This window comes from Canis aureus, chromosome 37 (genome assembly GCF_053574225.1).
Source record: "Canis aureus isolate CA01 chromosome 37, VMU_Caureus_v.1.0, whole genome shotgun sequence".
Classification (NCBI taxonomy): domain Eukaryota; kingdom Metazoa; phylum Chordata; class Mammalia; order Carnivora; family Canidae; genus Canis; species Canis aureus.
This window is the reverse complement of record NC_135647.1, coordinates 6,140,063-6,166,614: the sequence shown is the minus strand read 5'-3', so window position 1 is coordinate 6,166,614 and position 26,552 is coordinate 6,140,063. Positions and strand designations below refer to the sequence as shown.

At 35.4% G+C, this 26,552-nt stretch overlaps 1 protein-coding gene across 10 annotated transcripts in view; it reads left to right on the top strand.

The window, feature by feature from the left end:
* The window catches only part of LOC144306748 (uncharacterized), a 476,591-nt gene that overhangs the window by 334,145 nt on the left and 115,894 nt on the right, over positions 1-26,552 (top strand). Inside the window, exon 9 of one of the 10 annotated variants that reach the window (XR_013373827.1) lies at positions 16,298-16,447. The exons of the other annotated variants lie outside the window; for them this stretch is intronic. The gene's annotated coding sequence lies outside the window, so the exon portion shown is untranslated. The remainder of the gene's footprint in view (positions 1-16,297; positions 16,448-26,552) is intronic. 10 annotated transcript variants of the gene reach the window in all.

Genomic DNA, 26,552 nt, shown 5'->3' with positions numbered 1-26,552 from the left:
GTTCCACATTGGGCTCCCTGCAGGGAGCCTGCTTCTCCCTCTGCCTATGTCTCTGTGTTTCTCATGAATAAATAAATTCATTAAAAAAAACCCCAGACAAACAAAAAAAAGAAATGTTACTGGAGAAAAATCATCCTCTTTTGAGAGCAACTTAAGGGAAGGTATATTTAAATTTGGAAGTTGTTCATCTTATTTTTCAAATAGGTGGAATTAAACTAGCTAAGCACTTTAAATCCATTATGGCCATTGACTCTGAGCTGTGTATATCTGTTCTGATCTGAATTTGTGAACTCCCACACTAATGTCATTGAAATGCCATGAGATAATTGTGCTGTGGCTCCAGAAAAAGCTGTCTAGGAAGTCAGAAAACAGGAATGTTGGTCCTCCTTCACTGTGGTAATTTCACTATTTAATTTCCATACCTGTTTGTCCATTTGAAAAAAAAAAGATTCATGAGCATCACCTTTCCCCTCTTCATGGAGTTGCACAATGATTTCTTTTCATAAGGACAATCAAAAGAAGATGTATAAGGTGGCCTGAATCTTTAGAAGGAAAGTTTTATGAACATATAGGTAGATGGAAGTAGAGGAAGACTGTTTACACTGAAGAGCACAGGAGTCTGAGAGGACGTGGGGTTATCAACTCCTTCAATTGCCGAGACAGTACTGAGTATTGATAATTATTCCCTTTCTGCCAAGTCAGCATTTTGATGAGTACCGTTGGTCAGTCTTCCTCTTTTTTTAAAATTTATTTATTTATTTATTTATTTATTTATTTATTTATTTATTTATTTATTTATTTATTTATGAGAGCCACACAGAGAGAGGCAGAGACATAGGCAGAGGGAGAAGCAGGCTCCATTCAAGGAGGCAGATATGAAACTCAGTCCTGGAATTCCCGGATCACACCCTGAGCCAAAGGCAGATGCTCAACCACTGAGCCATCCCGGCGTCCCCAGTTCTTCCTCTTAATTTGAAATAAGAAAGTACATGTTGAGTCCAGAGGCACACTTAATATGACCTCATGCCAAAATGAGCCTCTGTGATGTTCAGATATCACTCGGGTGATATGCTTTTGTCATGAAAATGATCTTGTCTGGCCTGTAAATTGAATGTCACAGTTTGTCTTCTGTACAATGTGCCCCCAGATGGTATTTGGTGTGTTTCTAAGAAATGCCTCCTATCAAATAGACTAACATACAGCATGTGAGGTCTTTTGTTTTGCCTAATTTTTAATTGTTAACTACTAACATAGTGACTTTGGTTTTTTTTTTTTTTTTTTTGTATTTTTTAGATTGTATTTTATTTATTCATGATAGACACAGAGAGTGAGAGAGAGGCAGAGACACAGGCAGAGGGAAAAGCAGGCCCTATGCACGGAGCCCTGACGTGGGATTCGATCCCGGGTCCCCAGGATCACAGCCCGGGCTGCAGGCAGCACTAAACTGCTGCGCCACTAGGGCTGCACTAACATAGTGACTTTGAATCAAATGTAAAATGAAGAAAATCAGACACCACCCAACACCAATCTCAATGGATGCAAATGTCTCGGTGTCTTATGAATTTCTTCAATACACATTTTTTAATGTGTGTATCATTTAAATAAGAAAAAACTACTCCTGGTTTCCTTAGATAACTTTGCAATACTTTATTTAAAAATCTACTTAATGAGATAAAGATACAGGCACTTCATCATTTTCTCTGCTTCTCTGTATTCCTTCCAGTTTCCATCATGTTCAAAGTGTGCACTTATTTTCACATCGCGTATAGTCGCTAACAATTTTGTTCTGTAACTATTATCGAGTCTCCCTTGTCACGTATTCATTTGATACTAAAAATTGAAAACCAGTAACCAGTGTTTATGCTAGCACTACATAAGTAATGCTCACTACAAGCCAATTAAGATGCTCTGATTACATTTTTTTCCAATTTCATGACCCCTATACCTCTCTGTGAAAGGGGTCAAATGCAGAGGGTCAAAGGAAGACTCCTTACTTAATTTTATCAATTAATTGAAACCATACAGCATTGAGTTTGCTTCAAACCTGGCTTTTAACCTTCTTTTACAATTTATTAACCCTGAAATGATTGATCTTTGTTTGTTTGTTTTCTTGCTGGGAGAAGAAACTTCTTTAAGAAGATGAGTTTTTATTCTGGGTTCAGTGTTTTCTCTCATTAAGCTTTTGGGATCTCTTTTAATCTCTGTATTCTCAAATTTCCTAATGATGTTTGGGTCTTATTAATTTCTAAGTGGCTCTTGGAGTAATCCAGAAACTACATCCCCCATTGGCCCTCTGGCACATCATTTATTATTTTGATATGTTTTTCTTAGGTTTTCTCTGTTCATTCTTATAGAGCTCCTTTCTGCTAGTCAGAGGTTGGATTCCACCACGCCCTCCCCCCCCACTTGATCCTCTACATGTCTTCACGTTTTTCATCTTTCTTTATCCTTAGCTTGTGGGAGAGTCTGCCTGTTTTCTAGCTTTTTCCTTTGTGTGTTTTTTAGCGGTCAAATTTTTAATTTCTAAGAGCTCATTCTTTTATTTTATGGGCAAGTATTTTCAAAATACAGGAAAACAATAGTATGAAGTACTAGTATTATGCCAGGAATTCATCTATTAAAAAGATATACATTTTGAAGTCAGAATTCCCTATGGGTATTTGAAGACACAGCTAGAATTTGATCCAGTTTCATAATCTGACCACTAGGTAAAGAATGCCCATTGCCTGTTGGCCATCTGATTTGACTTTTACCTTATTAATAATGAGTACTGGATGGCAGTAATATATAGAGCGAGAGATGAAAAAGATGGTTTCCATTCTCAGGGAGCTGATGGTCCCATTGAAAGAAAAGGCAAAAGCAGAAACATATTAAGAATAAAAATTGCTGTATGATGCAGTATGGAGTTTTAAGCCAGATAAATTGTTTTTATTTTACTTTGTTTTGGTAGTGGGGGGTGTTGTGGGCTTTTTTTTGTTTTTTCTTTTTAATATGAACCTTTTATACACATAACTTTTTTTTTCCCCTGTGTTTTGAATTTTTTTATTTATTGAGAGATGTGGTAAGTTAAGCTGTTGGGTGATGAATATTGCCTTTGATACATATGCACATCTTCCTTTAATGAGGTTATCCATCATGTGTTCCAAGATCAAATTTACCAAAATCTAACTTGCAATGGATATTGTAATTTTTAAAGAACTTATTACATGTGAAAAGTGGCATTTTATTGTAGCTTGAATTATTTACTGTTCTACCTCCTCTTTCATTGATTGACATTTGTGTATAAATGATCGTATACCCATATGCAAACGAGACTTTATTTTCCTCTTTCTCCTTATTGTTTTCCTCCTCCCCCTCTTCTACTTAATCTTCTCTCTCTTCCTGCTTTAATTCTTTGGTCTTACTCTCCTATAGTTCTGATGAAGAATATACCCAAGCCGGTGATCCCTTGAGGACATGGGATGATTTCCTGAAGGAGGCAATGGGTGTGAATTGCATTTACTATTGGTTAGAGACAAAGTGGTGTTGGTCTATTAATTAATAATGTGAAGGCCACCTCTTCTTAGATGGTAGGAAATGTAAACAATTTTTTTTTTTTGAGTTAGCACTTGAATTAGAGAGAAGGGGGCACTAGTTTGTTGTCTTGAACTTTTTCCTGAACACTGATTTCCATTATTTCTTTAAAGGCTGTCTTCGTGTGGGGCATCTGGGTGGCTCAGTCAGTTGGGCATCTGACTCTTGATTTTGGCTCAGGTCATGATCTTGGAATCTTGGGATTGGGGCCATGTCCATCTCTGTGCTTAGCAGGGAGTCTGCTTGTCCCTCTCCTCGCTCACACATGCTCTCCCTCTCTCTCAAACAAATAAACAAACAAATAAAATCAATATTAAAACCCACAAAAGAGGCTATCTTGATGTGGAATGGTAGAATCATGTACGGCCTTGGATTCTTAACCTAGCATCAAGCTACACTTAATTGCATCAGCTTGTCACAGTGCTACTTCTGTTTGAAAGTTCTTTACAAAAATGTACAAAGTCTGACAATGTCATTAAGAGAGGAACAATAATTGACCCTACTTACTATATCTGTTTACATCTTTATTTTTTTTTAAGTTTTGAAATTTTCTGTCAGTATATTTTGGCTCAAGAAAATTCAAGGAAATATCTTGTGCAAATTAGAATTCAGCATAATGTTTGTCAGTCTTCCATCAATGAAAAGTTTAATTTCTTAGGTGAATTAATTGTGAAAATATAAATGCATATTACTTGATATTTAGAGTAAAACTATTTGAATAAGTTTTTTGGGATGAGAAACCAGGCTGCAGCTAGAGTAGCAGGCTAACTATTCTGTTATTGTTGAATATTGGTAGCTGCATATTATGTTATGATAGCTTATTATACCTAAGCTTCACATTTAAGTGATAAGAATAGCTTTCTCTATTTAACCCAATAGAATTACTTGAAGCTTGTAGGTAATTAACATTTAAACACTCTGCTGATGGTCAAAGCCCAAGGTGAAGGTACAGTCTTGCATAGAATGCTGTTGGTTCTTAAAGCACCATCTGGCAGAAGGTATGTGTACAGACAGTAAGAATCACAGAGAGAGATTTAATTGTTTTTCTCAATAAAGAAAAAGAGAATTATTCAGGCATAGTAGAAAAGTGGGAAAATCCATGTATCTTTGGATTTCTTGGATTCAAGCAGTTAATAAAATAGGGGACCCCAAAACTTTGTGTAGACATGTTCCTGTACTATATGTCACTTTGTGTCACCATATTTGTAGGATGTTGATAAATAGCATGATTGCATTTTTCCTGATTGATAGTAATAAGTGACAGTGATTTGTCACTGTGCTTTTCACCTGGGCTCAGATGATAAGCAACTAAACTATTGAACAGAAAATTAGACCTTTTTGTTCTCCCAGAAACATATGTCTAAATATTAGCAATGGGAAATGAAGAAGGGGAAGGAAAATTGTATAAGGATTGTTCGGGAAACATTCTTACCATCAGAATTGAAGGAAGAGCTCATTTTCTTGCCTGCCCCTCTCTCTTCTCTGTCAGCAGCTAGTTTCTTGATTTTTATCAGGTTATTGCTTCTGATGTCTATATTTTCATTTACCTTGGTTGCCATTTAATTAGGAAAAAAAAGACTAATGACTAGGAGTGCAGCCTAGAATGGATATCTCGTTATTAGTATATGAATCCGTCACATTACCTGTGATGTCTATGATGTGGCTGAGTGCTTTGTTTTTCCAAGACATATTCCCAATTCTCACTTTCCTAACTTTTTCTAACTTTTTCTATAATTTTTTGAAATTATAAAAGTGAGGAAAACTCTTGAGGCCCCATTTCTAGAAGTTGGTCACTTTCAAGTTGTGTCCTATCTAGTTTTAAGTACCAGGATGCCTATGATGCCATGGAAGACAGAGATGAGAGAAGGCACAGGTAACAGCTCTCTGGCTTTTCAGAAAGAGAAGACTTCAGCCAGATTTTTCAAATGATATATCAGAGTTCTGTAAAATTTCTATTAGCTATGTCCTGAACAAAGTTTGAAAACCATTGGTCCAGGGCATCCTAAATTCTAAAACTCCTTCCTTCCTCCAGTTTCCCAGCATGGGCAATTGTTTTTGATCCTGTCTTATACAATACATTTCCAAAAAGCATTTTAACTCTAACTGTAGCTGGAGCTGACTGTGTTCTTCAGGCCATCATGCTTCCTCTAGTATTATAAATATTTCTGCTGCTGGGTGGATGGATGGTTAGGCTGATGGATTGAATGGATAAGAATTAATAGGAAGACAGGAAGGAAAGCATATAGTTATTTCTATTTGTCTATTCCTTAATGTCCATGCATATATTTTTTAATTATTTGATTATATTTCTTACCATGTAGGGCAGGAATCACATCTTGCAACAGTAGATAGGTTCTTCATTTCAAGATTTCCATATCACATTGAGGATGGGATATTGGGACAAACACTATTCTGTAATTCTTTGTGGTAGTTGTTCTGAACCTGCTTGCTCAGAAAATCTGCTCCCTGCCCCTGCCACTCCCTCCCCTGCACTCTTACTGGTTCAGCCCAGTGCTGTCCAGATGGAACATGGACCTCAAGTGCAAATCACATCAAGAAGTTTAAAATTTACAGTTGTCACATAAAAAATATAAGGAGAAGCAAGTGGCATTAATATTAAATGTTGTATTTAATACAACAGATCCAAAGTATCATTTTAATGTGTAATCACTATAAAAGTTACTGAGGTATTTTTCATTCTTTATTTCATGCGAAGTCTTCAAATTCCAGTGTATTTTACAGTTTGGACTAGTGACTTGCCAAACGCCATAGCCTCGTGTGGTCAATGGCTGCCATATTGGACAGTGAAGGTCTGTAGCTACTGGAGAAGGTTCAGAACTCAGCCTTCCCAGCTGACAAATGTCCTTTTATTAAAGCACTAACAACACTGATAACATAGTGATGTTAAAATCAATTTGTGAAATCTCTTTTTTCTTGAAAAATTATAGATATGGACTACTTTAGGAGTACTGATTCAAGTCTCCCAAGGTATACTGGCAACGATTAACAGCAAAGTAGGATATAGGAGGGCTTATAATGTTCAGTGTACTTCTCTTATCCTAACATTTATTTTCTCCATGTAAGTTTCTTCTGGGCTCTCAGTTACCTGGTTATAAATATTAAACAAAACTCTGCTTTCTTGGCCGTTTCCCGTTCCCAAACCCCAGCTCCACAACTGATTCTAAGATCTTTTGGTAAGACTTTAGAAGTCTATGGATTGCACCTTCTCCCTCTTTGAGGGGAGTCTTCTATGTGCTCTGTCATTTATTTCAATGTGGAAATAGAGTTCAGAGGTGGAGGCTGGTGAAGGCCAAACATACCAAGACAGCTCAGTAATACTCTGCACAACTTCAATATGTGCACATTTATTCACCTGTAACTGATCCTGTCCATGACAAAGTTATCTAGAGTTTGTATAGGTAAAAAGAGTCTTATATAAACTGCAGAAATACCTAAATTTTAAAGTTATTTCTAATGGACATGTGAAAACAGAATTTGTAGGGCACCTGGGTGACTGGCTTAGTCTGTTAAGCATCTGCCTTTGGCATAGGTCATGACTCAGGATCCTGGGATCAAGCCGTGCATCTGGCTCCCCAATCAGTGGAGAGTCTGCTCCTCTCTCTCCCCCCTGCTTATGCTCTCTCTCTTTCTCTCTCAAATAGATAAATACAATATTTTTTTAAAAAAGAATATAGAATTTGGGATTTGGGGGAAACAGAAAGGCTATAAATAAAAGCCTTCAGAGCAGATTGGCTTTAATTTCTGACATCGGGAAACTTGCAGCCCCATGAGAGGCTCCTCCTGTGGCCTGGGATACCAGGAAAAGTGGCAGCCTTCCTGACACTGCTATTTTGGCTTTATCACCTTGAGGGATTCCAGCTGTGTGGATAGGGATCCTTAGAGAATTGGCTGTAGAGTCTGAGGAAGGAGGTAAAGATTGGAGCTAGGAGAATTTTGAGTTCTTAGTTTCTGTAACCACATCTGATTCTATAAGGGAAAGGGTATCTTTGTGGTATATTTATATATATATATATATATATATATATATATATATATATATATATATATATATATATATTAGATCCAGGCAATTGAAATAATAACTGGGTTATAAAGAGATCATTCCTTTTCCACATCTTTGTGGATTTGTAGATACAGTCTTAACTCATTAAGTTTGACCTTATGCCAAGTGATTTCAGTTTCTTTAAGGAAGGATTTTGGCAGATGCTAAGATGGATGGGGCCACCTGCTTTTTGGAATTTCTTGAAATAGATCATTTTTTAGTCCAGTAAAAAGAATAAAAGTAATACTTATATTCTCATGATATAACAGCAGCAACAACTGACATGAGGATATCACCTCTTCTGGCCAGGCATTGTCTCCGAATTCTTGATGTAGAGCTCATTCTTACAACAACTATGTGAGATAAGTATACCTCTTTTCCCCCAGTGTACAGTGGAGGAAAGCAGTTCCAAAAAGCTTTCACAACTTTCCTAGGATCACATAGCCAGTAACTGGTGACATTGGAATTTGAGCCCTTGCAGCCTGACTCTCCTGGTTCTCGCTCTTTTACTCATGGTACTAAGTAAAGACTCATGTGCAGGATCTGTGGATGGCTGAAAAATATTTTACAAATCAACTTCTTTTAAAATGCTTTGGGTTTGAAATATAATGCATTCCTCCATTGATGTCGTATGAAAATATTACTCATGTTGGGGCATTAGCTTAAATCTTATTTTTTTTTTTTGTCTAGTTTTTAAAACTATCAGGCTTACCTACAATAGAAATCCTCTGTAGTAAAGCATTTGAGTTCAAGAAATAAGAATTAACTAGACTAATAAAGGAATGTAATATTCTATGGTAGGATAGTTGGTCCAATGTAGAGTTTATAGTTAACAGTTGAATCAACCTAAGTCTTTTTTTTCTTTTAATTTAAAAATATTAATATTTTAAGTTCAGTTTGCCAACATATAGCATAATACCCAATGTTCATCTCATCACATGCCCTCCTTAGTGCCCATCACCGAGTTACCCCATCCCCCCACTCACCTCCCCTTCCTCAACCCTTTGTTTGTTTCCCAGAGTCAGGAGTGTCTCATGGTTTGTCTTCCCCTCTCTAATTTTTGCTCTTAGCTTTTCAAGCCATTCCAGCACTTCCCATAGACAGACAAGAAATTCAGGCAGAAAAGTTCTCCTAGAAACCATCCAAGAAGCTCTCTCATTGTTCCTGTACTCTCTCTCTGAACCAGCTTCCAACTTACATCTTTGTACGTCCCCGTGTTGATCCTGCCTTGACCCTCTAGGTTCATTCTTTGCTGTTAGTTTCTAAACAGTGTGTGAAATGCAATTTTCACTAAATAACTGCTGACTTTGGTCAGCCCGCAGGTCCCACCATCTCTTGCTGTTTAGGGAGGAACTTTGGGTGGAAGTCTTGCCCCCATGAAACCCAGCCTCCTTCTGCCTCCTTGGACTATTTTTGAAACAAAATATGCTAGTGTAGTGTCTTATTCAGAATTCCATTTTCTTAGAGCTCTCTCTGGAGGTTTCTGTGGGCTAATGGCTCCCCACCCACTTGACATTTTGCCCATTACACATTATATGTTTCTTCCAAGGAACAAAAATATAACTCTCCTTTCCTGACAGCATGGGAGACATTCTCTTGTTGCTCTCCAGGAAAAATCTCATAATCTAACGAGACAAACCCTTGCTGAAAAATTAGACCAAATGGCATTTGTAAACTCCAAGGAAAGCATTTTTCTTATGTGAAGTATTTCCTAGCTGGAAGTGTTAGAAACTTTACATATACTGATACCGGTTAGGTTTATGGAAAAAATGAAAAGCTATAAACAGCTGGATACGCTGTCAAAACTGAGCTCTGTCAAGCTAATTTTTCCCCTAGTCTTGTGTGCTGAGAAACCTGCAGCATTCTGAATTCACATTTATGAGATGGAGAAAAATGCATGGAGTAAAGTGTAGCTGGTAAAAGACTGGGTAGATTTCTTTTCCTTTTTTTTTTTTTTTTTTGCTTATTTAATTATTTCAAATGAAGAAAATAATATTAGAAAGTGTTATGTTGGGATTGTGTGCCTGTATCTCCTTTCTAAAATTGTTTTCACACATGATAAAATCAGTGCCCAATCAACTTGCCAGTATGCCTGACATGGCTGGTGCGTATGTGTTTTGTTTTGTTTTCATTTTTGACTTATGATCTAAACCCATTAGGCAATGAAATATCTTGAGAAACAAATATGATCTACCTCTTTTGAGTTACCAGGGAACCATAAAGAATCTAAAGGTCTGAGTGTTTTCAGTGTCAGAACAAATAAAAATGTTAGGTTTTTGGTTTTCTTTTCTTGTGTGTGTGTGTAACTCATGCTGCACAAATGTGATTTCTTTATAAGGTTCTTTTATTTACTAATTAGCACTTCACTGTCTAATGCAGTATAAAAAATCTTCTCAATCCCCTTATATGATGGCAAGACTACTAGTAAGGGAATAAGCACAGCCAGTGACTTACTTAACATACTTCTAGCCTCTAAGTAAGCACAATTACATAATCAACTGTTTGAAATAATACCGAGATGGAGTGAGTGTGTGTGTGTCTCTGTGTGTGTAGTGAATGTGATCTGTGGTTAATAGTAAGTGTAACTAACTTCATTGTCTAATGTGCCTTTTTTTTTTTAAAAGAACCAGAATAGTAGCATGCCTGAAATTGAACTTTGAATTTAATATATTTTATTTTATTTTTTTTTAAAGATTTATTTATTTATTCATGATAGACACATAGAGAGAGAGGCAGAGACACAGGCAGAGGGAGAAGCAGGCTCCATGCAGGGAGCCTGACGTGGGACTCGATCCCGGGTCTCCAGGATCACGCCCTGGGCCGAAGGCAGGTGCTAAACCGCTGAGCCACCCAGGGATCCCCCCTGAATTTAATATATTTTAGAGAAATAACTTCTTGTCATGGAAAGGCAACTATGACCAGTAGAGCCACTTGCTCCTATTATGAACGCCATATATAATGGCATTTCTTAAGTGATACTTTTCCGTATAACTTGCGGTCTACCATACAGGGAGAACTTGAGAGCTAAACATAATAGTGTGTTTATATCTGACATCTTAGCAACATGCCCTTGGATAAATTACTTAATCTTTGCCAATCATTAATTTTGACATATGTAAAATGATGTATTATGTCATTTCAAGAATTGTTATAAATATGAGATAAAATATCTTATGTAGTGCCTGGGACACAGCAATTATTAAACAGTATTCATGGCCCAGATGATTTCACTGGTGAATCCTGCCAAACAATTAAGGAAGTAATAAGACCAATCTTATTCAAAATCTTTCAGAAGCTAGGAGAGGGTGAGGCCATACTTTACATAGCTATCATAATCCTGATTTTAAACCAAAAAATAAGAAAGAACTTTAAAAAGTAGCAACCTTAGCAAAATATTAAACAATGCAGCAATGCATAAATATGATTATATCACAAATCGAATTTATCCCTTCAAACTCAAAATTAAGCATTTGGAAATTAATCTGTGCAATTCACCAAAACTACAGGATAGTGGAGAAAAAGCTACATGATGACTTAAAAAAAATGTAGAAAAATCATTTAGTGATGTGAAACATCCATCTAGAAAAAAACTTGAAACAGGAATGATAAAGAATTTTACCAGATTAAGTGAATCTACAAAACATATTTAGCTAATATTATACTTAATGATGATATGCTGAATGCTTTCACCCTAAAACTGATGACTGGGCAAGGGTGTCCACTCTCATCTCTTTCAGCTGTTGTTTGTTTTGGATGTCTTAGCTAATGCCATAAGAGAAGAAAAAGAAATACAGATTGTAAAGGAGGCAGTTAAACTATTTACAAATTACACAATTGTTTGCTTATAATATCCTAAAGAATCTGGAAAACAAGGATTAATGAATTTAGCAAGGTTGCAGGATATGTTGTTGATATACAAACTTAAAGTATTTTTATATGCTAGCACAAAGAATGGGAAAAATAATTTAAGATTTTATTTTTAAGTAATTTCTACACCCAGCATGGGGCTTGAACCCACAATCCCGAGATCAAGAGTTGCACATTGCATCAACTGAGCCAGTGAGGAGCCCTGGAAAAATAATGTTTTAACATTCTATTTAAAAAGCATATAGTGTTAAGATCTCTATTTCATGATATGTAGATTGAATGTAATCCCAACCAAAGTTCCATGGGCTTTTTTGCTTGTTTTGTAGAAAGACAAGGTGATTCTAAAATATATATATGAAAATGAAATGGGCCGAGAATATCCAAAGCAGTCTTGAAAAAGACTACATTATTATTTTAAGGTTTTATTTATTCATTTGAGAGAGAGAAGTGAATAGGGGGAGGGGCAGGGGCGGGGCAGGAGGGGTAGAAGCCGACTCACCACTGAGCATGAAGCCCCCATGTGGGGCTTGATCCTCATGACCCCAAGATCATGACCATGGTCAAGACCATGACCACCAAGGCACCCAGAAAAAGAACAAATTCTGACTTCCTTACTCCATATGAAACAGTAGTAATCAAGATTTTGTGATACCTTCATTAAAACAAAACAAAATAGGGCAGAACAGAATTGAACCTAATAATAGATCCACACTTATACAGTCTACTGGTTACCAACACAGATGCCAAAACATTCCAATGGAGAGAGGAAATTATTTTTAGAAAATGGTACTGTGAAACACTGGAATGTCAACCTTTACCTTATACCATCCACAAAAATTTATTTGAAGTGGATTGTGAACCTGGAAATAAAAGCTGATATTATGCTTTTAGGAGAAAACAGGAGAATATCTTTGGGGGAAAGTAAAAGTTTCTTAGATTACAGAAAGCACTAACCATAAAACTGATAAATTGGACTTAAACAAAATTGAAAATTCGAGTTAATGAGAAAACATTAAGAAATTGATGAAATACATGGGATGCCTGGATGGCTCAGCTGTTAAGCATCTGCCTTCAGCTCAGGGTGTGGTTCCTAAGTCCCAGGAACGAGTAAAACATTGGGCTCCCCTTGAGGAGCCTGCTTCTCCTTCTGCCTGTGTCTCTGCCTCTCTCTGCGTCTGTCATGAATAAATAAAAAAAAAATCTTAAAAAAGGGAAATTGACAAAATACATATCTGACAAAGTGTTGTTTCCCACAATAATATAATGTACTTTTACAACTCAGTAATAAAAAGTCCAATAAGGACAGAGGCAAAAACTTGTTCAGATCCTTCACCAATGAAGATGTATAAATCAATAATGGGCCCAAAATGCTAAGTATCATGAATCATTAGGGAAGTACAAATTTAACTGTAATGAGAGGCATCCATTGGAATGACTAAATTTACAAAGACTGACAAAGTTCAGTGAGGATATAGAACAACTGGAGCTCTTAGGTCTTCTATGGACATGTACTTTTGTGAACCACTTTGAACAAAAGTTTGGTAATCTCTTATAAAACTAAACATATATGTACCCTGGGACTTACAATTTTACTTCTAGGTCCAAGGTGAAATAAAAACACATGTCCATAAAAAGACTTGGAGAAGAATGTTCATAGCAGCTTTATTTAGAATAGCCATCAGTGGAAATAGCCCATCAAGACAAGAGTAGATTGATTTTATGAGATTCATAACTGGAATACTTTTCATCCATAAAAAAGAATTCCTGATTCATGCATCAACATGGATGAATCCCCCAAACTTTTTTTAATCCCCCAAACCTTAATGCTGCATGAGAAATTTCCACAAAAGAATATCTACTGTATGGTTCCATTTATGTCAAGTCCTTGAACAAGCAGAATAAATTTGTGATGAAAACCTATCAGAAGAGGAGGGTTGGGGCAGGAATTTGACCAGGAGGGTCATGAGGGAAGTTTTAGGGGTGACGGCAATGTTCTCTATCTTGACAGAGATTTGTGTTAATATGGGTATATACATTTATCAAAGCTTATTGAATGGCACATTTAAAATTTATGTATTTCCCTATATATACATTTTGCTTATGAAACACTTGGGAAATTTTGAAGTCCATTTCCTACATGCTGAAGTATTTAGGAGTAATGTGTGCTGAGATTTGTAACTAACTTTGGAATGGATCAGAAAATTGAGTAAATGAGAGAAGGATCGAAAGATGAATAAGTATCTGAGAAAAAGCAAATGTTACCAAATGTTAATTGTAGAATTGAGATGGAGAGAAAATGCTCTTCACTGTGTACTTTTCTTAACATTTTTGTATGTAAGAAAAATTTCATAACAATGGGCAAGAAGGCTACTTTTCTGTGAGAAATGATCTTGATTTGCAGAGGAAGGCATTGAAATCCAATTCCTCAAAATCCAAAGTTGTTAAACAGATATTCAAATTAATAAAATTAATACAATTATTAATAAAATTAAATAGAAACAGCAAGTATTAATTCAGTGCCTCTAGTCCTACAATCCGTATTCTTCCTGTGTTACTGTGCCACTTTCCAAATCTAAACACCCAGAGCCCTGTGGATTAAAATAGGAAGTGGGCGTGAAGCCTCAGTTTTGCTTTGAATGCCTAAGTACTCTCCATTTTTTCTTTTAATAACCTTTTTGTTTTTTTAAACAAAAATTATTTTTTGAGAAAAGAGATGCTGGTAGTCAGATGATTGAGCACACCTTTATTAAAGATCTCTACAAAATAAATATTGAGACGAAATCAGTCATAAAATTTATCTGCTCAAAAAATTATTTTTCTTCCTAATCTTAATGTACTAGGAATTTTATATACTGAAATAAAATTCCAAGTATCTTAGAATCATTGGTCCATGCCACGTGTATTTTTTTCTTCGCTCGTTCAAGTAGAAATTCAGCAGAGTCTTGCAGATGTTGAGATGTGTCTTATTCCTAAGACCCCCACAGGCAGGCTTACAGAGCAGTGGAAGGAATGCAGTGCTGGGTGTGTGGGGTCTGGGACTCCAACCCCAGGTCAGATTGCACCTGCTGCTTTGTACAGTGTCCTTGGCCTTTCTCAGCAGCATCCTTTGATCCTGTTTTCTTTATGCGTGTGGGGATAAAAATAAAACACAGTTCAAAGTTGAAAGAAAATTTCAAAAGATCATTAAACCCAACCTTCTTATTTTATTGACGAGAAATCTGAATCCCTATGGCTTGTTTGAGGTAACAGGTAGGTAGAAGCAAAGCCATGCTGTAACACAGTTTGTTAGAGGTTATTCTAATAGTCTCATCATACTTACCTTCATTCAGTAGCCATGAAAGCAATACAGGGATAAATGCACCCCAGGAATGCGAAATGGTCTCAGCGTTTCTCTTAAGATACGTGTAAATATGGTATGCATGCTTTTACTTAGAAAAAGAAGTGTTTTAGATTATAATATGTATATTAAGGTTTTATGTTAAATCTATAACTATATAAACCGTGCATAGATAATTCGACTGTAGGGAAGTAGTCTCTTTGGTGAAATAAATCACTTTGTTAATACTCTGATCACTCTTGGACCTTTTTATAGATTATTCTTAGGTGTAATAATATATATAATAAGTTATGAGGTTCAGTATTTCAATTATAGAGGTCCCATGGGACCTGAGTGAATCAGTCTATAAAGCAACACAGGACGGCATTGCATTTGAAATGCTAGGACTAAAGATACTAAATACAATAGTATCTTTTTAAATATATTTTTTACTTTTTATCCTGAAAAAAATTTTGATATTTTAAAAAAGGGGCTAAATGAAATTTCTTTAAACCAAACACCTGCATATTGGCAGCTTTTTAATTTTGGTTGTATTTGTGTTTTGTAGACTTTGTGCAAGACCATTACATATATGTTTTACATCTTTATGGAGGTATAAAATTGCATATATTTAAATACAATGTGATCCATTTTGACATGTTTATACAGTGGTGAAAACATCTTCATTATCAAGATAAATAATAATGTTATCATCCCCCAAACTTTCCTTAGAGCTCCTTTGCAATCCGTCTCTACTTCTAACCCCATTTGCAGGTTTGTCTTTTCCACCATAATTTCCATCTTCTATAATTTTACATAAATAGAATCATAAATATACACTTTTTTGGCCAACCTTCTTCACTTACTTAGCATGTTTTTAGTGTGTTTTTGATACTCATCTGTGCTATTGTGTGTATACAAATTTCCTTTTGTCGGGGCACCCGGATGACTCAGTCAGTTAAGTGTCTGCCTTAGGCTCTCTTGCCCAGGGGGGAGTCTGCTTTTCCCTCTCCCTCTGCTGCTCCCTCTGCTTGTGTTTGCGCTCTCTCTGTCAAATAAGTAAATAAAATCTTTTTTTTTAAAGATTTTATTTATTTATTCATGAGAGACACAAAGAGAGCGAGAGAGAGAGAAAGAGAGAGGCAGAGACACAGGCAGAGGGAGAAGCAGGCTCCATGCAGGGAGCCCGATGTGGGACTCGATCCCTGGGACTCGATCCCAGGTCTCCAGGATCAGGCCCTGGACTGAAGGCGGCGCTAAACCGCTGAGCCACCTGGGCTGCCCAAATAAAATCTTTAAAAAAAAAAAAAAATTCCTTTTTCCTTTTTTCCCCCTTGCCCTGTGTTATTCCATTATGTGGGCAGATATGCCAAATTTGCATTTGTTTATTGAACATTTAGGTTAATTTCCAGTTAATGGGAATTGCAAACTAAGCAGCCAAATCTTTGTGTGGATATATGTTTTTTATTTTCTTATAGGCAAATACCTAGAAATTGCACTGGCTGAGGTGTAGGATACATGCCTGATTAACATATTGTGAAGCTACCAAGTGGTTTCCAGAAGTGACTACCCCATTTTACATTTCCACCATCGTTAGTAAAGGAGGAGTCTGTTCGCTCAAAGTTCTGGTCAGTACTGGTTATGGTCAGTCTTTTTAAGTTCAGCCAATCTAAAGGATGTGTGTTTAATATGCTTTGCTCTGAGGATGAATGATGCTTGCATCATGCGCTTTTGGCATTTGGGTATTCTCTGTTGTGAAGTGCCTAAATCTTGTTTATTTTCTTTTTTAAAAGATGGGTTGTACTTTATTGTAAATACTCTTCTCAGTGTTTGAATAAGTCCTTCATCTGACATTGTGTGGAGAAAATGCTCTTGCTGCATATAGCTTGCTTTTTGTGGGGGGTTGTATTTTTCTAGGAACAGAAGTTTTAAATTTTGACGAAGTCTGATTTACCAATTTTAGGTTCAGTTATTTGTATTTTTGCGTGTGTCTGTGCATTCTTTCTGCACAAACTGCCCAGTCTGAGATTACATGTATCTACTCGTATGGTTTTCTTTTAGAAATGTTACCATTTTAGGTTGTACATTTGGGTCTGTAGTCTTTTCTGAATCTATGATTGTCAAGCGTGAGATAAGGATCGTTATACTTTTTAAATTTTGATTTCCAATTGATCCTGCATCACTTGTTGAAAAGACTTTTTTCCCTCCATTGTACTGGCTTGATACAGTTGTCAAACCTTGGCCATATTTATGTTGGTTTATTTCTGGACGTACTCTCTTTTTTTTTCCCCGTAAATGTAGATCTCTCTCTTTTTGCCAGTAACACGCATTCTTGAATAGCTTTATAGTAAATCTTGAGAGTAGGTAAGGCAAATTCTCCAACTTTTAACTATCTAGATTCTTTGAAACTTTAAATAAATTTGAGAATCAGTTGTCAATTTCAACCAAAAAACCTACTTGATTTAATTTGGAATTACATGGAATCTATAGATCAGTTTGGGACAATTGCCAACTATGGATATGGTGCATCTTTCCATTTATTTCTTCTTTAATATAGTGGTATTTTATATTTTTTAGTATATAGATTTTGAGTAACCTTTCTTGGATTTATTCCCAGGTACTCCTTTTCCCCCTCACTAATGTAAAAGGAATTATAAGAAATTAATTTCAATATTTGCTACTAATACATTATTATAGAATCATTTTAAAAAATATTAACATATGTGTGCATACTGTTAAATCTTTCAACAGGTTTGTGTAGACTTTTATGGGTTACTTGGTATTTTCTTAGGTAGGTAATCAATATAAGCATGCAAATATTGATAGTTTTATTACTGATTTTTTTCAGTTAATGCAATGGGTAGATCTTGCAGTAAAATGTTAAATGACAATATTGAAAGCAGGCATCCTTGCCTTCTCACCTCATGGGGAAAAATTAGGTCTTTCATTCTTAAACTGTGATATTGGGTGTTGGTTTAGCCTAGATGCTTTTTATCAGTTTAGAGAAATTATCTGCTTTTCCTAATTTGCTGAGAGTTGTTTTTTTTTAATCATGAAAGTTTTGAAATTTGTTAAATACTTTTCTTTTTGCATTTATTGAAATAATTTTTCCTTTATTCTATTAATAGGGTGAATGACATTCATTCTGCATGTTAAACTAAACTTGTATCTTTTTTTTAAAGATTTTATTTATTTATTCATGAGAGACAGAGAGAGAGACACACACACAGAGACAGAGACAGAGACAGAAGCAGGTTCCATGAAGGGAACCTGATATGGGACTCGAACCCCTGGACTCCAGGATCACAGCCCGAAGGCAGGCGCTAAACTGCTGAGCCACCTGGGGATCCCCCTAAACTTGTATCTTAAAAAAAGTCTCATTACTTATGCTATCACTGTGTGTTCACACACACAATTAAATTACATTTGATAACATTTTGTTAAGGATATTTACATCTATTGCAGGGATATTGAAATGTGATTTTTTATATGATCTTTTTTAGATTTTGGTGTTAGAATTGTCCTTACAAAGTTGGGAAATGACCCCAAATTTTTTATTTTCTCAAAATATTTATGAAAAATAAGTGACTTGGGAGTTTGCCAGAATTTGCTACTAAAAACATTTGGCCTGGAGTTTTCTTTTAGGAAAGAAGTTTCATAATTTCATATATATTCTAACTTTCTATTTTCATGTGCCAATTTTGATAAGTTGTATTTTTCAAGAAATTTGTCAGTTTGTGTAGTTGTTATATATTTTACTGTCATGTATTTCTTACCTTTTTAAAACCCATTGGATCTGTGTGATGAGCTCTTTCATTCCTGATATTATTGATTTGTGTCTCCTCTCTTTTTTTTTTTTTTGAACATTCCAGCTAAGGCTTTGTCAATTTTGTTGATTTTTTTTTGGAAATAAGTAGCTATTAGATTTTGTCTGTAGTTTCCTCTGACTGATTTTTGCTTTTTACTCTTTTCTTCTAGTTACCCTGGGGTTAAGTTTTTGCTCTTTTTTGTTTGTTTGTTTTGGTCAGCTTTTTATGATAGAAATCTCAGGTCATTTTCTTTCACTTGTTTTTTCTAATATGAACATTTAAAGTCATGTGTTTCTCTACACTGCACAACTGTAAGTATGTTGTATTCAAAATAATTTCCAGGGATACCTGGGTGGCTCAGCGGTTGAGCGTCTACCTTCTGTTCAGGGCGTGATCCTGGATCAGGGGATCGAGTCCTGCATCGGGCTCCTTTAGGGGAGTCTGCTTCTCCCTTTATATCTCTGCTTCTCTCTGTGTGTCTCTCATGAGTAAATAAATAAAATATTTAAAAATTTAAAAAACAAAATAATTTCTAGTTATTTTATGCATTTGTCTTTTATACATGTATTATTTTGAAGTGTGTTATTTGATTTACAGATATTTGGTGTTTTTCTCTATGTTATTATTCTTTGCTACTTTAACTGTGTTGTGATCAGCAAATATAATCTGTATGATTCTGATAATTTTTAATATTGAGACTTTGTTACTGAACCAGAATATAATTTATCTGGGTGAATGTACTATGCATATGCGAAAGTAATGTGTGTTCTGAACTTGATAGATGAGGATTTCTATAAGTGTTAATTAGATCAAAGCAGTGCTGTTTTTGAGATCTGTGTTTTTGCTGATTTTTTTTTTTTGGAGGGGGAAGAGTAGAATCTAGTTTAACTAAGAATTACTCAGAGGAGTATTACAATCTCTTACCAAGGGTGTAAAATTGTTCATTTCTTCCCTAAATACTGTTTTATATATTTTGAGTCTCTATTAATGAGATGAATTGACATTCATAATTGTTTACCTGGATAATTTGCCCTTGTTGTCATTTGAAATATTCCTTTGAATCTGGAAATACTTTTTGTCTTGAAATTTGTGTTCTCCAATGTTAAAGTTCCATTTGATGCTTATAAACTGCATAGTATATATTTGTCTATTTGTTGTCATAAATCAAGTCTCTCTTATGATTAGTGTATAGTGGTTCGTGCTTTTATGTTCATTTTGCCAAGCTGTGCCATTTAATTAGTGTCTTTGGACTCTGGTTTAATTTATACTCTCCATTATACATATATATTTTTTCCGTTATATTTTTTGTCTCCTCTAGTTTTTGATTCTCACTTGTTTCTTCCCTGTGATCTTTTATATTATTTCAATATTCTTTTGTATTCCACTTTAGTTTAATGTGTATATTTTGGCAAAGTCTCTTTGTATTTTCTTTTATAAAAGTATTTTCTCTAGCAATTACATATTGATATACCAAATATTTTAGTCTATTTTAAGCTACTACTGTACCATTTCACATAAAATGTAGGAAAATTCCAATGATATAGGTTATCCCCTGTGAACCATTATGTTATAGCTTTTATATGTACACTGAAAATCATACCAGCTTATAAAAGTTTTTCTTTTAGTTATATGCATTTTAAAGAACTTAAAAAAAACATTAATCTTTTACATGATCCAAGAATTTATCATTTGTGTTGCTCTTTCTTCATTCCTTCTGGTTGTCACTTTCCTTCAGTATGGAGAACTTCCATTAGCAAATCTTATATGTCACATCAAATATATTGATTTTACTGTCATTTTTGTAGAATATTTTCACTAGCTACCGAATTCTGATTTGACAGTCTTTTCCACTCAGCTCATAAAGATGATGTTCTGTCATTAGGCTTGCAATGTTTCTGCTGAGAAATCGTCAGTATTGCAAACCATTTCCTGTGTACAATGGGCCAGATAAATAGATTTTTTTTTTTTTCAAAAAGGTTTCTTAAGGCCTCCTGAGTGTCTCAGTTGGTTAAGCATCTGCCTTTTGCTCAGGTCATGATCTTAGGGTCCTGGGATGGAGTCCCCTGTCAGGCTCCCTGCTTAGTGGGGAGTCTGCTTCTCCCTCTCCCTCTGCTACCCACCACCACTCCTACTCTCTGTCTCAAATAAAGCCTTATTTTTTTTTTCTTTATGTTTGTTTTTCACTAGTTTGGCCATGATGTGTCTGGATGTAGTTTTCTTTGTGCTTGTGAATCACTGAGTTTCTTGGATCTGTAAATTTATGTATATGACTATATTTATAAACTCTTAGGCATTTACTTACTCAAACTGTTTTCCAAAAATGTCACAATGTAACATGTGGAATCCAAAAAAATTGAAGCAGAGATAGAATATTGGGTATTCGAGGTGTAGAGTTGGGAGAAATGGGGAGATGTTGGTCAGAGGGTACAGAGTTGTGGTTATGTAGCATAAATAAACATGGAGATTTAATGTAGAGTATGATAACTACAGTCAGTTATACTGCATTGAATTTTGGTGATTTGCCAGCAAAATAGTGACTAGTCATCGTTTCATTACATGTATATATATCAAACAATCATGTTGCTCACTTTAAATAAATACAATTTTTATTAAAATAGTTCTTTTCAATTTCTCTTTGCTCTTCTTGTGGCACTCCATATATACATTAGGTGTTTAGAAATATCCTGCAGGACTCTGGGGACTCTGTTCATCTATTACATTTTATTTCCCTCACTGTTTTCCCCCATCTATATTAAAGTTCCTAATTCTTTCTTTTATTATTTACATACTGCTATTGAGTTCACCCAGTGAGTTTTTCCTTTTAAATTTTGTTTGCCTCCAAAATTTTTTTTTTATTATTTTGCTTTTCTCTACTGAGAGCTTTTGTATTTTCATTCAAGAGTATTTTCTTTATTCATGAAGCATAGTCAATCTTAGCTGCTTATATGTTTTTATAGCTCCAGTACCTAGGCCATCTTTTTGGGTTTGTTTGTTTTCTGGTCTTTTCCTTTGAAAATTGACTGCATTTTCTTTCCTTTCCTTTCCTTTCCTTTCCTTTCCTTTCCTTTCCTTTCCGTTCCGTTCCGTTCCGTTCCGTTCCGTTTTGTTTTTTGTTTTGTTTTTGTATGTAGAATAGTTTGGGATTGTATTCTGGTTTTGTGAGGATTGTGTTGTGCAGAGTGTATCATAATATTTCTATCATAACCATCTGGAGATGTTGATGTTTATTTTATCAAGGAATTGAGTCACTTAGAATGAGACTGTACGTTGTGTCCCCCCTTTTGGGGAGGTGATTCACACCTCCATTTATCTTTCTCAAGCTTGCCTGGATTGCTTTGTTGCATCCCTGCTGCATGAGGTCAGAAGCCTCAGATCTCCATTCAGCACCCAATGCCTTTGATTCCTTCATTGGGACTGTCTTGTATGTGTGTAGGGCAAGAATTTAAGTGATACAATACATATTCACAAAATTAAGGGATCCTCTTTCTCTCACTCTTTCATCTCTGGGATGCTCTCCAAACTCTTGAGCCTGCTGGAATCTTCCCTTCTGTTTTTCTTGCCAGAAAGAGTTTATCTGAGATTTTACCTGCTTGTGCAGCCACCGTTGCTCAGCACCTTGCAGCTGGGGTCATACTGCACAGGAAAAATAGAGATGAGAAACTCATTATTATGTGAATCACTTTTCCAAGTTTTGATTCTCTTCCATAATCTGCCTGCTTTTGAGGGTCCTCAGGTGACTGAGATAGATATGTATACATATATATATGTTTTGCCATGTGTATGTATGTGTATATGTACCTATGTGTGTGTATAAAGTTTAAGGTTTTTAATTGTAATCTGCATGAAGAATGGGGGATAGTGGACTTACCCACCACAATTGAACCAGAACCCATGTTGATTTTTTTCCTCCAGAAAAACATTAACTATGCCAAAGTATAGAATCTTCAGATTAGCAAAGCCATTGTGACAAAATTCTCTGTGTGTGTGAATTGTGCAGAGAAGAGAAGTGATAGTCAAATTGTGTTCATTACAAACACAAACACAATTTAAGAAAAATACTTCAGATTTTGCATTCCAAGTAAACTTTGCCTTTATTATTTCAAGGGCATTGAAAACAATAGTATGCTTTTTTTCTCTCCATTAGGTTGTTCAGGATAAAATAGGTTATATATGCTTGGAGCCATCAGAATGAAGCTATATATAACTCTAACGCACGACTAATCTGTAGGTATTGTTCAAGCCCTTTAGGACTGATACTTTGTGGTAACTTAAATATGTTTCAGTTAAGAATAAGGAGTTTAAGAATTAACATTGGTGATATTTCCTGTTGTGAAATACATATAGTATAGGTCAGCGCCAACTTCCTTATGAAAGTGAGTTTATATAATGATAAAGTAAAAATATCAAAGGATAAATTATTATGTCTGAATGATGTGTGTTTTGGAAATAGTACAATATTCTTTTTTTGTTTCTCAGAATAAACAGGCTGGTGTGTATTGTGTATTAAAGATTTCTGCTTTTTGGGTAGTGATTAAGTAAGACTCTTAAGGAAACGAAGAATGAGGGCAACAAAGCCATTTTATGCAAAAATGAAATTATATTGTTTTTTTTTTTAAACATAGGATGTATGAGCATGCGATAAAGCATAGGATTTTCCATATGCTTATGATACCCTTCTGACCCTGAATTAGATCAAGTTATTTAAATAGGGCTCAGATAAGGAACACATTGCAGTTCAGGTGAAAGAATTTTGTAATGTGCACTTTCTAAGCATTTATTCTTCTTCTTTGCCCTTTGATATTGTTAGTACAAAAATAGCAATTCTCTGAATTTACATTGTTATTTGTAAAATGATGCACCATTTAGAGCTTTTGTTGTATGGCAACAAGGATGTAGAAAATACTTGTGTTTAATCATTGTTTTATTATATCAAGTTATCTCAGTGTTTCACATTTTAAAAATTGAGCTGTAATTTGCATTCAGTAAAATGCACAAAGCTTCGTGTAAAGCACCGTGGCTTTTCAAAAATACATGTTCTCCATATGTAACCCAGATCAAGGTCTGGATCATGTCTCTTGGCCCTGATGCATAAAACTTTCTTCATTCCCCTTCCCTCTCAATATCTTCCATCCTCAGCCAGAGTTAATCATTTTGGCTTTTGTCAGCACATATAGATTGCCTGTTCTTAAACTGTATGTAAATAGAATCATACAGTGTGTACCCTTTCTTTCACATAAATGCTTTGAGATTTGTGTGTTGTATGTATCAATAGTTCTTTCATTTCCACCATTGAGGAGTTACTTAGTTTTATCAATATGCTCCAGTTTGGTTGTCCATTTTTCTCTTGCTAGCTTGCTTCCATTTTTGGGCTGTTATGAATAAAAACACTTAGAATTTTCTTATATGCATCTTTTTGTGGATTATAGCTCACATTTTTCATATTATATGAGTTCATTATAAATTGTGTTTAATATAGCAGTATCTCTATTCCTTTTTCTTGTCAACTTTAAAAAGATACTTTGCTATAAAAAGAAAAAAATGGTCCCCAGATGTATGTTATGCTAAAAAAGTTAACATTTTTGAAAGATTAGTTGCCCTTTATTCAAACATGGACTGTCCATATTTGATTCTCTTGTACAAACTCTAAAGAAAAATTAAGCATTGTAAACCTATAAAAGACGTATGAAAATTAAAACATACCACCTCTATGAGAGTCTCTTTTCCCAAACAACTTATATGATTATTTTCTTCCTCAAAGACCAACCACATGGTAGCATGTCTTTTCCCCACTAATCTCTTTGAATTTACTATGTAATAAGCAATCATATGTCCATTCCTCATGAGAACAAGGCCATCTGTGTCTTACTCATCTTTCCATCCCTGGCATCCAGCACTTTGCCTGGCACATGGTAGATATATTTTGTGTGTTGTGTGAATTGAATAGCTGCCTTTTGTCTAGGGGGCTTATTTCCCTTGCAGGAGTTGTTTTTGCTATGGAAACATAACACACACTTAGCTTTAGCTTAGGCGTTTACTATTCCCTTTGTCTTAAGTCTTTTGTTTAATACATGAGCTGACTTATCCCAGTTTCCTGTTTATATAGGGCAGACTTTTGATGGAAATGCACACTATCAAGAACCTATGAAAAACGGGGCACCTGGGTGGCTCAGTGGTTGAGTGACTGCCTTTGGCTCAGGGCGTGATCCCAGATCTAGGGATCGAGTCCCACATCGGGCTCCCTGCAGGGAGCCTGCTTCTCCCTCTGCCTATGTCTCTGCCTTTCTCTCTCTGTCTCTCATGAATGAATGAATGAATGAATGAATGAATGAATATCTTAAAAAAAAAGAACCTATGAAATATTTCTGTTTTATTACCCTAATTACATTATATTAAACTTCATCGATGTGTCTTTGTGGAAAAACAATATCAGGTAAATACTTCATATGTATGTGCTTATATGTATGTACAATATATATTATTAACTTTTTTTTCTCAGGTATATAGTACTTGGTGTACTCTGTACTTAGTAATAGAAGCCAAGCCTCATTTTTTTCTTTTTTCTTTTTGGCAAAAGACACATTATCTGTTTAGCACAATTAAAAGACCTTGAAATTATGCATGATTTTCATTACTACTGGGATTTCTATGTTGAATCAAAGGTCATTATTCTAATCATCTCAGACCCCTCTTTTTCCCTAATAGATCTTTGCAATGCCCATCTGTCAGTCGTTCGTGGTATAACCTTTTCTGATCGGGGCAGGATGGCAGATGGACAGCAGATGGGAGTTTTGCCCTGCCTCTTGATTCAGATCCTGGAACTGTCAGCGAATGTCAGTTTGTCCTCACAGTTTGCGGGTTCCAGTACTGTATTTGGCTTCCCAGCCAGGGGTCTGACTTGATGCAGTGCTCAACCAGCTATTGGTCATTGTGACTTGTTAATGGTTGAAGACGAATAGTTAGGGTGGAGGAACCCACTGGGTGTGTAAAAGCACTTCCTTTCTATTTCACTGAGTGCTATGTGTTCAGGACCCTGGAGTCCATTCTCAATTTCCTATTATTGGGAAATTTTTATTGTAATACAGGTCTCTATGTTTTTAAAAATCTGACTCCATTTGCCCAAAGTCTTTATTTCTGTATAAATTCACATGAGGAAGCAAGCAAGTAGAGATACTCAGCTGCTTAAACCATAGATGTTTTTGTCTAAATTGTTGGACAACTTGTCATCTTTTGGAATTCCTAAAGGTAAGGGATGCTTAAAACTTGGTCTGATAACATTTTGAATAACTGTATCGAACTGTAACTCTACCTGCTTGGGCTACAGCATTAAGAGAGAATTTATAGGAGAGAAGAAAGTCTTTTTTATTCTTTATTTTTTAAAATTCTGAACTGTTAGCATGCACTCTCTTTTTAATTTGTGGATGAATTTGTTGCTTTACAAGTGATTCTCTTCACTGTAAGTATAAGCCAGATTCAAGTAAACAGATGAGGCTGAGTAAATGGAAATGGCCTTGACAGTGACCATGAATAAAAGACAACCATGAGTCAAATTGTATGTGAAGAGGTTTTTCTTTCTTAGTTTCTTTAGACTTAGAGCTTCACAAAGACCATATTGTGCCCCATTTTCAACTGAGCTGAATTTCAACTTTGATTAAGAACATAAGAGTTTATGTAAGGAATGCATGTCCACCGATCTTTAGGTAATTGTCCATCCTGAATATGGAAACCTGTGAGTCTCTTAACTGATCTGTCATGAAACTATTGCCCAGAATTCAAGGAGACCCTCAGAATGCTGCATTCCTTCTTTGTACTCTGAACTAAATTGAAATATTGTGCCCTGCTGGTTAATAGTATTTCGGTTCATACAATAGATTGATGATGTCATCATTACACAATTTCTTTTTTTTTTTTTTTTTTTTTTTTTGAT